This window comes from Bos indicus, chromosome 19, assembly GCF_029378745.1.
Source record: "Bos indicus isolate NIAB-ARS_2022 breed Sahiwal x Tharparkar chromosome 19, NIAB-ARS_B.indTharparkar_mat_pri_1.0, whole genome shotgun sequence".
NCBI classification, from domain to species: Eukaryota; Metazoa; Chordata; class Mammalia; order Artiodactyla; family Bovidae; genus Bos; species Bos indicus.
The window spans coordinates 43,121,285-43,134,346 of NC_091778.1; the positions used below are offsets into that span (position 1 = coordinate 43,121,285).

Below are 13,062 nucleotides of genomic sequence, written 5' to 3' on the forward strand. Positions count from 1 at the left end.
CGTCTTTGGACGTGCATACAAGGGGTGGGGTCCGAGGGAGGGCGGGGCCGTGCGGACTCATGGCAACGAGCGAGGCCAGCCCGCAAACTCTTCCAGGCCGACTGAAGTCTTCAAACTTGTGTCCACTGACAACGTTTCAGGTCGTCCCTGATTATTTGATGGGTGAGAATACATATGGCAGTGCCCAACAGGGTGTCCAGATGCTTAAAAAACGTTAGGTGTTAATTGTGTCTTTGAGACTCGGGGATGGGGGACGGGCGTTGGGGGGAGGAGGGTGTGCCCTGAGCAAGGAACAAGAGCTGCACCCAGAGGGTGGCTGGAAGATACTTGAAAGATCATCAACTGACCCAAATCTCCTGACCATGCATTGGGCTTTGCTTGTTTGTTTCATTCTTTCTTACCTTCATTCATTCTTCATTAATTCTTTCAAGAAACCTTTCTTGAGCACCAAAGGAGGCACCCCGCTGCACTGAGAACAAGACATTCTGTCAGGTATATCTGACAGTCCAGCGGGGACGAGTATTACCCGTTAATTTCTGTAAGGCATGCGTGCTAAGTGCTAAGTCACTTCAGTCGTGTCTGACTCTGCAACCCTATGGCTGTAGCCCACCAGGCTCCTCTGTCCAGGCAAGAATACTGGAGTGGGTTGCCATTTCCCCCTCCAGGAGATCATCCCAACCCAGGTACTGAACCTGCATCTCTTGTGTCTCCTGCATTGGCAGGCATATTCTTTACTACTGAGCTACCTGGGAAAGATCAGTAAGGCATGAAGAGGCATATTTAGGGGGAATGGAGAAGCTTAAACCAGCAGAGCAGCACTCAACGCATTGGGGAAGGCTTGGAACGGCCTGAAGGTGGGTGAGTTAGCCAGACAAGAGGGAGTGTGCATGTGCAAAGGCCCAGAGGTGTGTGTGCCCAACAAGTTGCTGAAGGAAGGCCGGAAAGGCAGGAACACAGAGAACAGCCGGGAGAGGAGGCAAGACGAGGCTGGAGGGAGAAGGGAACTGTGCCAGGCTGAGCCTCCAATGCTGTGTGAATGTGCCGGGGGCTGCCGGCAGCCCCTGCAAGGCCCGCAAAGAGGCAAATCACTTCTGCTCCTCAGGTTCACCCTTCCATGACTGGGCAGTTCTGATTGCTGCAAAGTCATTCATTCTGGGATGAATCAGCCAGCTGTATGCTCCCCAGCCCACAGGCTCCTGTCCTGCTCAGGCCATGCATAGGCGGAGCCCCCAGAACAGCCTCTCACCCGCTCACACCCTCACTGGCTCTTCCCTGAGGGAGGCAGCCTCACAGGGCAGGTGGGGAAGGCTCCAGGTGCAAACCCCAGCTCGTCCCCTTAAAGGCTGTGTGACTTTGGGCACCTTACCTAACCTCTCTGAACCTCAATTCTCTCCTCTGTGTAAGAGGCATAACCTTGCTCACCTCTGAGTGGGCGCACTTACAGGAATGGAGGCAGGACGTGCTCCCCCTCCCGGGCGCTCCCCAAGCGCCCCGGGCTGACCTGTGACATGGGTGGTTGGCGTTGGTCATCAGGGCACACTCCTTGTTTGCCACTTCACTCCCACTACAGTGCCTGCCACTCAGTGGGTGTGCAATAGTGTGAACTGAATAAATAAATGAGTGAATGAATGATTACTGATTACAGGCAAACCCACAATTGCCACTTGGGACATAAGCCAGCACAATTACAAATGGTAACAATGCCCACAGCTCCCCAGCTTAGCCAGCAGTACCCTCACTCCCATCACATCCCAGGTGAGGGTTGCAGTTGTTGTTCAGTCACTTAGTCGTGTCCGACTCTTTGTGACCCCATGGACGGCAGCATGCCAGGCTTCACGTGCAGAGGCCCAGGAGACATCCATTAGGAAATCAGTCCTGAATATTCATTGGAAGGACTGACGCTGAAGCTGAAACCCCAATACTTCGGCCACCTGACGTGAAGAACTGACTGATTGGAAAAGACCTTGATGCTGGGAAAGACTAAAGGCAAGAGAAGGGGATGACAGAGGATAAGATGGTTGGATGGCATCCCCGACTCGACGGACATGAGTTTGAGCAAGCTCCGGGAGTTGGTGATGAACAGGGAAGCCTGGCGTGCTGCAGTCGCAGAGTCGGACACAACTGAGCGACTGAACTGAACTGAACTACGAAGCTGGAGGAAGCTCAAGGCTGGGCTCCGGGTGCTCGCGGCTCCCTCTGCTGGGCAGACCCGTCGTTGCGTGCCCCGGGAAGAGGTGGAAGGACACGCAGTCCCTACCCAACCCAGCTCTGCCTGAGAACTGCTGGGGGTAATCCCGCCCCTTTACCACACAACTCCTCGCCCCAGGGAAGCCCCAGGCTGTCCCTGACCCTCTCCAGACATCTTTGCCCTTCCCCTCAGGCAGACCCATTTCAGACATCCCTAAACTACACGGTCCTGCCCTTGCTTTCTCAGTTGGTCTCAGTGGTCAAATGTTGGAGCGGAAAGGACTCCCATCAGTTCAGTTCATTCAGTTCAGTCGCTCAGTCGTGTCCCACTCTTTGCGACCCCATGAATTGCAGCACGCCAGGCCTCCCTGTCCATCACCAACTCCCGGAGTTCACTCAAACTCACGTCCATCGAGTCGGTGATGCCATCCAGCCATCTCATCCTCTGTCGTCCCCTTCTCCTCCTACCCCCAATCCCTCCCAGCATCAGAGTCTTTTCCAATGAGTCCAGTAATAAACAGCAACAGCAATGAGGTCTTCCCTGGCTGTCCAGCAGTTAATACTCTGCCTTTCAATGCGGGGGCGGGGGTGGGATCCCTGGTGGGGGAACTAAGGTCCCACAAGCCTTGAGTGCAGCCAAAAGTTTAAAATAAAGTCCCCTCTGTTGCAACATCGTCCCTCTTCTGGCATCTTGCCCCTCTTCTGGGCCACACAGAATCAAGAAAAGCGGAGAATGTGGTGACTGTCAGATAATTAGTGCAATCATCATTTCACCTTCCGAAAAACTGGGGCAAGGGGTCTGAGAGAGAGCCGAAAGTGGAGTCTCCGTGGCCATTTGCCGCGAGCTGGACTTTGTGATCAGTTCGTTCCTAGTACACAGACACTTGCCCGAGGCCGCAGTGCAGACCTAGGACCAAACCTACCACTCCCTCCCCGGTGCTCCTTCCATCCTACCTGGGTCTCCCTTGGAAAACGGATCTTGGGAGGGGGAGGTACAGGAAACCCAGGCACACCCTCCCTATAGGCCTCCCACCGGTGCCCCCACCCCAGAACAGACGCCCCAAGTCCTAGAGAGACGACTCTCCTCCACACACTTCGAGGGAACCGGGTTACTTTTTAGGGCCTTGAGTGCAGGGAAGACCGGGGAACATGGGAGGGGAGGGAGCCTCACCTGTTCTGAAGCCTGGTCTATGTTGCCATCTTGTGTCCATAGAAGGAAGTGCGCCCGTTCCGCCGCTCGGAGCAAGTTCCGGAGTAGACCGGGCTGAGCACTGCGCTCCATCTCCTCCAGACACAGGAAGGAACAAGGTACAGCCCATTATCCTTTACAGTTCATTTACAGCTTACAGTCTGGCCTCGCGGCCTCCAAGTGACGTGACCCAAAACTCAACTCAGCACCGAATACTCACCAAAATAGAAGGTCAGCAAAAGTTTCCAAAAGATAGAGAAGCATCAGGAAAGTGATGTTGAAGCTGGGCAGGTAGGGGCTTCCCTGGTGGCTCAGGTGGTAAAGAATCCGCCTGCAATGCGGAAGACCCAGGTTCGATCCCTGGGTTAGGAAGATCCCCTGGAGGAGGCAACCCACTCCAGTATTCTTGCCTGAAGAATCCCCACAGACAGAGGAGCCTGGCGGGCTACGGTCCATGGGGTCACAGAGTCAAACACAACTGAGCGACTAAGCATAGCACAGCACAGGGACTTCCCTGGTGGCTCAGTGGTAAAGAATCGACCTGCCAGTGCAAGAGCCATGGGTTCCATCCCTGGCGGATCCCACCTGCCACAAGGATTGAGCCTGTGCTCTAGAGCCCGGGAGCCTCAACTACTGAGCCCATGTGCCACAGTCACTGGAATTTGAGCACCTTAGAGCCACTGCAATGAGAAATCTACAAACCACAATTGGAGAGTGGACCCCACTCACCGCAACTAGAGAAAGCCGACACAGCAACGAAGACCCAGTACAGCCAAAAAAATTATAAACAAACAAGAAAACTCTCTGAATTAAAAAAAAAAAAAAGAGGTGGGGTGGGCAGGTAGAACTGGAGGCAAGTGAAGATGAAAGAAGGCCCTCCACACCCTTTTCCTGTGCCCTTTTAAGGTTCGCAGTGCCTTAGGAGGCTAACACAGAAGGGTAAAGACAGTCTCCGTAAAATCCAGAGAAGAGACTGTGGAACTCCTCTTTGGATCCTGGCTGGAGTCACAGCTGACGGGGAAAAAAAAGAAGAAGAAGAAGTAGTCACTCCAGATAGAGAGACTAGCCTGAGCAAAGGCACGGAGTCAGGAAAGCATCGTTTCTAAGGAATCCAGTTTGTCCCAAGACTAGGTCAGGGGTTAAGGCGTTAAGGGCAAGATCATTTGGGAGCCTAATGGGCAAGGCTGAGTTTGTACTTAAATCCTTACGCAGTGGTCTTCGAGCAAGGGCAAGCTCCAGCACGTATGTCTCCAGGAAAGAGCAGTATAACTGCAGAGGAGGGGAGTGAACAGGAGAGCTGAAAACGGTTGAAGGACGTGCAGTGCTGAGGGTGGTACCCCTGGGAGCGCTGATGAGCCAGGGCCACCGGGAGAGATGAGGGCTTCAGCTTGAGTTGCTCTCCGTGAACATGTCCTTCACGCAACTAGGAATAATAAATCAGTAAAAATGGAAGCAGTAGCAGTCACGCAGGAGACTACATAGTAAACAAAGCACTTTAACTCATACATGCCTTCGACCAGTGTTTACTGAGCCTACTATGTGTCAGGCCCTGTGCTAAAGGGCTTGCGATCTATCAGTAACTGATGGTTGATTCCAGTGGAGGAGGTGGGCATTAACAGCACTGATAAATAGATAAAATACACCGTGTCCTAGAAGGTGCTAAGGGGAAAAAAAAAAAAGAGCGGTGATGCAGGAAAAGGAGTATGAGAAGAAAGGGTGGAGGGCTGCAGCTTAAAACAGGGTGATCATGTGACTCCCCTAGTGGTCCACTGGCTAAAACGCAGGGGGCAGGGGTTCGATCCCTGGTCAGGGACTAGATCCCACGTGCCACAACTAAAAGAAGTCACGTGCCACAGCTAAAAAGATACCGCATGCCGCAAGGCAGATGGAAGATCCTGCGTGCTGCAACTGAGGCCTGGCACAGCAAAATAAATAATAATAATAAATAAAACAGCATGGCTGGGAGAGGCCTCTGTACAAAGGAGATCAGATCAGATCCGTTGCTCAGTCGTGTCCGACTCTTTGTGACCCCATGAATCGCAGCACCCCAGGCCTCCCTGTCCATCACCAACTCCCGGAGTTCACTCAGACTCACGTCCATCGAGTCGGTGATCCCATCCAGCCATCTCATCCTCTGTTGTCCCCTTCTCCTCCTGACCCCAATCCCTCCCAGCATCAGAGTCTTTTCCAATGAGTCAACTCTTCACATGAGATGGCCGAAGTACTGGAGTTTCAGCTTTAGCATCATTCCTTCCAAAGAAATCCCAGGGCTGATCTCCTTCAGAATGGACTGGTTGGATCTCCTTGCAGTCCAAGGGACTCTCAAGAGTCTTCTCCAACACCACAGTTCAAAAGCATCAATTCTTCGGTGTTCAGCCTTCTTCACAGTCCAACTCTCACATCCATACATGACCACAGGAAAAACCATAGCCTTAACTAGACAAATCTTTTTTGGCAAAGTAACATCTCTGCTTTTGGATATGCTATCTAGGTTGGTCATAACTTTGCTTCCAAGAAGTAAGCGTCTTTTAATTTCATGGCTGCAGTCACCATCTGCAGTGATTTTGGAGCCCAGAAAAATAAAGTCTGACACTGTTTCCACTGTTTCCCCATCTATTTGCCATGAAGTGATGGGACCAGATGCCATGATCTTCGTTTTCTGAATGTTGAGCTTTAAGCCAACTTTTTCACTCTCCTCTTTTACTTTCATCAAGAGGCTTTTTAGTTCCTCTTCACTTTCTGCCATAAAGGTGGTGTCACCTGCATATCTGAGGTTATTGATATTTCTCCTGGCAATCTTGATTCCAGCTTGTGTTTCTTCCAGCCCAGCGTTTCTCATGATGTACTCTGCATATAAGTTAAATAAACAGGGTGACAATATACAGCCTTGACGAACTCCTTTTCCTATTTGGAACCAGTCTGTTGTTCCATGTCCAGTTCTAACTGTTGCTTCCTGACCTGCATACAAATTTCTCAAGAGGCAGATCAGGTGTTCTGGTATTCCCTTCTCTTTCAGAATTTTCCACAGTTTATTGTGATCCACACAGTCAAATGCTTTGGCATAGTCAATAAAGCAGAAATAGATGCTTTTCTGGAACTCTATTGCTTTTTCCATGATCCAGCGGATGTTGGCAATTTGATCTCTGGTTCCTCTGCCTTTTCTAAAACCAGCTTGAACATCAGGAATTTCATGGTTCACATATTGCTGAAGCCTGGCTTGGAGAATTTTGAGCATTACTTTACTAGCGTGTGAGATGAGTGCAATTGTGCAGTAGTTTGAGCATTCTTTGGCATTGCCTTTTTTGGGGATTGGAATGAAAACTGACCTTTTCCAGTCCTGTGGCCACTGCTGAGTTTTCCAAATTTGCTGGCATATTGAGTGCAGCACTTTCACAGCATCATCTTTCAGGATTTGGAATAGCTCAACTGGAATTCTATCACCTCCACTAGCTTTGTTCATAGTGATGCTTTCTAAGGCCCACTTGACTTCACATTCCAGGATGTCTGGCTCCAGGTCAGTGATCACACTATCGTGATTATCTGGGTCGTGAAGATCTTTTTTGTACAGTTCTTCTGTGTATTCTTGCCATCTCTTCTTAATATCTTCTGCTTCTGTTAGGTCCATACCATTTCTGTCCTTTATCGAGCCCATCTTTGCATGAAATGTTCCTTTGGTATCTCTAATTTTCTTGAAGAGATCCCTAGTCTTTCCCATTCTGTTGTTTTCCTCTATTTCTTTGCATTGATCACTGAAGAAGGCTTTCTTAGCTCTTCTTGCTATTCTTTGGAACTCTGCATTCAGATGTTTATATCTTTCCTTTTCTCCTTTGCTTTTCATTTCTCTTCTTTTCACAGCTATTTGTAAGGCCTCCCCAGACAGCCATTTTGCTTTTTTGCATTTCTTTTCCATGGGGATGGTCTTGATCCCTGTCTCCTGTACAATGTCATGAACCTCATTCCATAGTTCATCAGACACTCTATCTATCAGATCTACGCCCTTAAATCTATTTCTCACTTCTACTGTATAATCATAAGGGATTTGATTTAGGTCATACCTCAATGGTCTAGTGGTTTTCCCTACTTTCTCCAATTTAAGTCTGAATTTGGCAATAAGGAGTTCATGGTCTGAGCCACAGTCAGCTCCTGGTCTTGTTTTTGCTGACTGTATAGAGCTTCTCCATCTTTGGCTGCAAAGAATATAATCAATCTGATTTCAGTGTTGACCATCTGGTGATGTCCATGTATAGAGTCTTCTCTTGTGTTGTTGGAAGAGGGTGTTTGTTATGACCAGTGCATTTTCTTGGCAAAACTCTATTAGTCTTTGCCCTGCTTCATTCCGTATTCCAAGGCCAAATTTGCCTGTTACTCCAGGTGTTTCTTGACTTCCTACTTTTGCATTCCAGTCCCCTATAATGAAAAGGACATCTTTTTTGGGTGTTAGTTCTAAAGGGTCTTGTAGGTCTTCATAGAACCATTCAACTTTAGCTTCTTCAGCATTACTGATTGTGGCATAGACTTGGATTACTGTGATATTGAATGGTTTGCCTTGGAAACGAACAGAGATCATTCTGTCATTTTTGAGATTGCATCCAAGTACTGCATTTCGGACTGTTTTGTTGACCATGATGGCTACTCCATTTCTTCTGAGGCATTCCTGCCTGCAGTAGTAGATATAATGGTCATCTGAGTTAAATTCACCCATTCCAGTCCATTTCAGTTCGCTGATTCCTAGAATGTCAACATTCACTCTTGCCATCTCTTGTTTGACCACTTCCAATTTGCCTTGATTCATGGACCTGACATTCCAGGTTCCTATGCAATATTGCTCTTTACAGCATTGGACCTTGCTTCTATCACCAGTCACATTCACAGCTGGGTATTCTTTTTGCTTTGGCTCCATCCCTTCATTCTTTCTGGAGTTATTTCTCCACTAATCTCCAGTAGCATATTGGGCACCTACTGACCTGGGGAGTTTCTCTTTCAGTATCCTATCGTTTTGCCTTTTCATACTGTTACAAAGGAGGCATTTAAGCTAAATCTTGAGAGGAAGGAGAGCACGAAATCTTTTGAAGAAATGTGATACAAATGAACTTATTTTCAAAACAGACTCACAGATATAAAACAAATTTATGGTTACCAAAGGGGAAAGGGGGTTGGGGGAGGGATGAACTAGGAGGTTGGAATTAACATACACACGCTACTGTATTTACCATAGATAAGCAAGAAGAACATACTGCATAGCACAGAGAACTCTACTCAGTATTTTGTCATAATCTATAAGGAAAGAGAAACTGAAGAATTTATTTATATAACTGAATCACTGTGCTGTACACCTGAAACTAACAGATATTTTAAACCAACTATACTTCAATTTTTGAGAAGTTTTTTCTAAATTTACTTCTCCTTAAAAGGGCTATATCCCCCCTCCCTTCCCTTTTTCCTATTAAAATGATATTTAAATCTGACTTCTAAGCCACCTCGGGCTTCCCTGATAGCTCAGTTGGTAAAGAATCTGCCTACAGGAGACCCTGGTTCAATTCCTGGGTCAGGAAGATGCCCTGGCGAAGGGATAGGCTACCCACTCCAGTATTCTTGGGCTTCCCTTGTGGCTCAGAGTAAAGAATCCGCCAATGTGGTAGATCTGGGTTCAGTCCCTGCGTTGGGAAGATCCCCTGGAGAAAGGAAAGGCTACCCACTCCAGCATTCTGGCATGGAGAATTCCATGTACTACAGTCCATGGTACTTCCCTGGTGGCTCAGACGGTAAAGTGTCTACAATGCGGGAGACCTGGGTTTGATCTCTGGGTTGGGAAGATCCCCTGGAGAAGGAAATGGCAACCTACTCCAGTACTCTTGCCTGGAAAATCCCACGGACAGAGGATCTTGGTAGGCTACAGTTCATGGGGTCGCAAAGAGTTGGACACAACTAAGCGACTTCACTTCACTTCACTTCTAAGCCACCATGAAGTCACTCATTTTTTCCTGGTTACCTCCCCTGTATGGAATTATACATGTTAATAAATATTTTGTTTTTCTCTTTTAATCTGTCTTTTATTACAGGAATGTCAACCAGAAACTTAGAACGACAGAGGGAAAATTATGTTTTCCTCCCCTACAAGACTTTGGAGAAGAAAGCCATGTGACTGTCTGGGGAGAAGCTTCCAGATCCCAAAGTGGGAGCATTTCTGGCATGTTCTAGCCCAGCAAGGGAGCTGGGGTGGCTAGAGTGGAGGGCCGAGGGTCGTGGAGTTGATATGAGCTGGGAGAGGTGACCGGGATTGATACAGGCAGCCTCATAGAACATGTGAAGACCAGCTTTTACTTTTGAGCAGAAGAGCATTGCAACAGGACTTGCATTTTCAGGAGCTTTCTCAGGCTGCTGTGTGGGGACCAGACAGCAGGGATATGTGCACGGAGCCCAGAGTTTCCTAAAGACTGGATGTGGGCTGGGAGAGGGGAGACTAGTCAGGATGCTGTCTCCATGGGGATGGAGTTGCCACCAGCCAAGATAGGGTGGCTATGGCAGAGGTAATTTTGGTGGTAAGGGGAGATCTCAATCTAGGGCAGGCTGAGTTTGGGATGTTTATTAAACATCATAGGGAGGATAACAAGTGAATTAATTTCAATCCACTGGGTAACCATGTGTGTGTGCATTTGTATATGTGTGTGTTTTATTTTGGGAAGATACGCAAACCATAAAATTTATCATTTTAATCATTTTTAAATATATTGTTTGATGGCATTAAATAGATTCACATTGTTGTTTTACAACCATCTTTCATCAGCATTATCCTCATAACAATCCATCTCCAGTAACTTTCATCTTCCCAAACTGAAACTCTATACCCATTAAAAAATAACTCCACATTCTCCCTTCCCCCAGCCCCTGGCAACGGCCATTCTATTTCTACAAATTTGCCTATTCTGTGTACTTCATATACATGGAATCATCCAATATTTGTTCTTTTGTGTCTGGTTTATTTCATTTAGCATAATGTCTTCAAGGTTGATTCATGTTGTAACATGTGTCAGAATTTCATTCCTTTTTTAAGGCAGAGTAATATTCTATTATATAGATATTCCACATTTTGTTTATCCGTTCATCCACCAATGAACATTTGGGGTTTTTTCAGCTTTTGGCTAATTGTGAATAATGCTGCTATGAACATTGGTATACATCTATTCGTGACTCTCCTTTTAACGCTTGTGGATTGGTACCCAGAAGTGGAATTATGAGTCATATGGTGAGTCTATGTTTAGCTTCTGCTAAGAGGAACTGCTACCCTGTTTCCCAATCTTGTGTGATGTTTCCCACTTATCCACAGGAGGGACTGAGAATCAGAGAAGGGAAGGGACTTACAGGAGGTAGGGATCCCTGAGCCAAAGTTCTCTTGACTACTGTGATTCTAACACCCCTTCTAGAGAGAGACTCGGAAACAGAAACTCATGGAAGCTGAACTGAACCAAGGTGCAAACTTGGAAGCCATCTTCATAGAGCGGGTGGGGAAAGAGTTTGCCGTAGAAGAGAGGAATGTGAGACCCAAGAGAGCAGGAAGCAGGAGTTTGGGATGGGGCATGAGTCCAAAGAAGGAAGGGGAGCTAGTAGAGAAAGCAAAGGGAGAGCTGCCCCTTAATACAGTTCCAAGCCAGGCCCTCCAATCAGAGCTTACTAGCAGCTGTGTGACCTTGGGCAGGTTACTCACCCTTTCTAAGCCTTGGTCTCCCTGCCTATAAAACAGTGGTACTAAAAGTCCTTGCCCCATTGGGTTTATGTGACAACTAAATGTGATGAACCAGGATTTGTAAAGCCTGTGGCCAAGATATGAAAGAGTGTCACAGAGCCCAGGGAGAGAACAGTTAGAGAAGTCACTGGGAGAAAGGCGACAGGCCCGCCCTCAGAAGGGCTGCTGGAGGAAACATGAACCCATTTGTCTCTGGAGGGCAGTTTGGCAAAAACCTTAAAGATATGCTGATCTGTTCACCCAGAAAATCCACTTAGAGGAATTTATTCTCAGAAATCCTGAAAGACATGCAAGTTGAATTATCTGCAAGGATGTTGATCCAGTGCTGTTGATGAGAACAGAGGATTGGAGATGATGTCAATGTCCAAGTAAAGGAAACTGGTAGCATTATTTCTGCTTCATGCAGACAAAAATTACATAGCCACTAAAGATGCAGTTGATGTAGTTGTAGAATCAGAATTCTGTTTATCAGTCCAGAAAGAGGCTCATGTGCATACACATACATGTGTGGGCTTCCCTCGTAGCTCAGTGGTTAAAGAGTCTGACTGCAATGCAGGAGACTCGGGTTCAAGCCCTAGGCTGGGAAGAGCCCCTGGAGAAGGAAATAGCAACCCACTCCAGTATTCTTGCCTGGAGAATCCCATGGACAGAGGAGCCTGGCAGGCTACAGTCTATGGGGTCACAAGAGTCAAGACACAACTGAGCAACTAAGTATGCGCCTGTATATATGTTACTATTATATATATATATATATATATATATATATATATATATATATATATATAAGGTTATTGTCTTATTTAACTTATATGCAGAGTGAAAGTGAAGTGCAAAGTGAAGTTGCTCAGTCGTGCCCGACTCTTTGCGACCCCATGGACAGTAGCCTGCACCAAGCTCCTCCGTCCATGGGATTTTCAAGGCAAGACTACTGGAGTGGGTTGCCATTTCCTTCTCTAGGGAATTTTCCCAACCCAGGGATCGAACCCAAGTCTCTCACATTGTAGACAGACAATTTACCATCTGAGCCACCAGGGAAGTGCAGAGTACATCATGTGAAATGCCAGGCTGAACGAATCACAAGCTAGAATCAAGATTGCAAGATTGCCAGGAGAAATAGTAACCTCAGATCTGCAGATGATACCATTCTAATGGCAGAAAGTGAAGAAGAACTAAGGAGCCTCTTGATGAAGGTAAAAGAGGAGAGTGATAAAGCCGGCTTGAAACTCAACATTCAAAAAAACTAAGATCATGGCAACCAGCCCCATCACTTCATGGCAAACAGAAGGGGAAAAAGTGAAAGCGACAGAGTTTCTTTCTTTTCTTGGGCTCCATAATCACTGCAGACAGTGATTGCAACCATGAAATTAAAAGATGCTTGCTCCTTGGAGGGAAAGCTATGACAAACCTAGACAGCATATTAAAAAGCAGTGACATCACTTTGGTGACAAAGGTCCATATAGTCAAAACTATGGTTTTTCCAGTAGTCATGTATGGATGTGAGAGTTGGTCCATAAAGAAGGCTAGTTCAGTTCAGTTCAGTCGCTCAGTCATGTCCGACTCTTTGTGACCCCATGAATCGCAGCATGCCAGGCCTCCCTGTCCATCACCAACTCCCGGAGTTCACTCAGACTCACGTCCATCGAGTCAGTGATGCCATCCAGCCATCTCATCCTTTGTCATCCCCTTCTCCTCCTGCCCCCAATCCCTCCCAGCATCAGAGTCTTTTCCAATGAGTCATCTCTTCACATGAGGTGGCCAAAGTACTGGAGTTTCAGCTTTAGCATCATTCCTTCCAAAGAACACCCAGGGCTGAGCTCCTTTAGAATGGACTGGTTGGATCTCCTTGCAGTCCAAGGGACTCTCAAGAGTCTTCTCCAACACCACAGTTCAAAAGCATCAATTCTTCGGTGCTCAGCTTTCTTCACAGTCCAACTCTCACATCCAT

At 47.3% G+C, this 13,062-nt stretch overlaps 1 long non-coding RNA gene and 1 other non-coding gene across 2 annotated transcripts; both read left to right on the top strand.

Moving 5' to 3' along the window:
- Nucleotides 1–81: 81 nt before the first annotated feature.
- Nucleotides 82–10,286, top strand: LOC109573517 (uncharacterized). The gene is made up of 3 exons (XR_002182931.2): nucleotides 82–162; nucleotides 3,401–3,495; nucleotides 9,436–10,286. It is a non-coding gene; the product is annotated as an uncharacterized lncRNA (long non-coding RNA).
- LOC139177866 (small nucleolar RNA SNORA26) lies at nucleotides 4,270–4,389 on the top strand. The gene has a single exon (XR_011562331.1). It is a non-coding gene; the product is annotated as a small nucleolar RNA SNORA26 (small nucleolar RNA).
- Nucleotides 10,287–13,062: the final 2,776 nt, after the last annotated feature.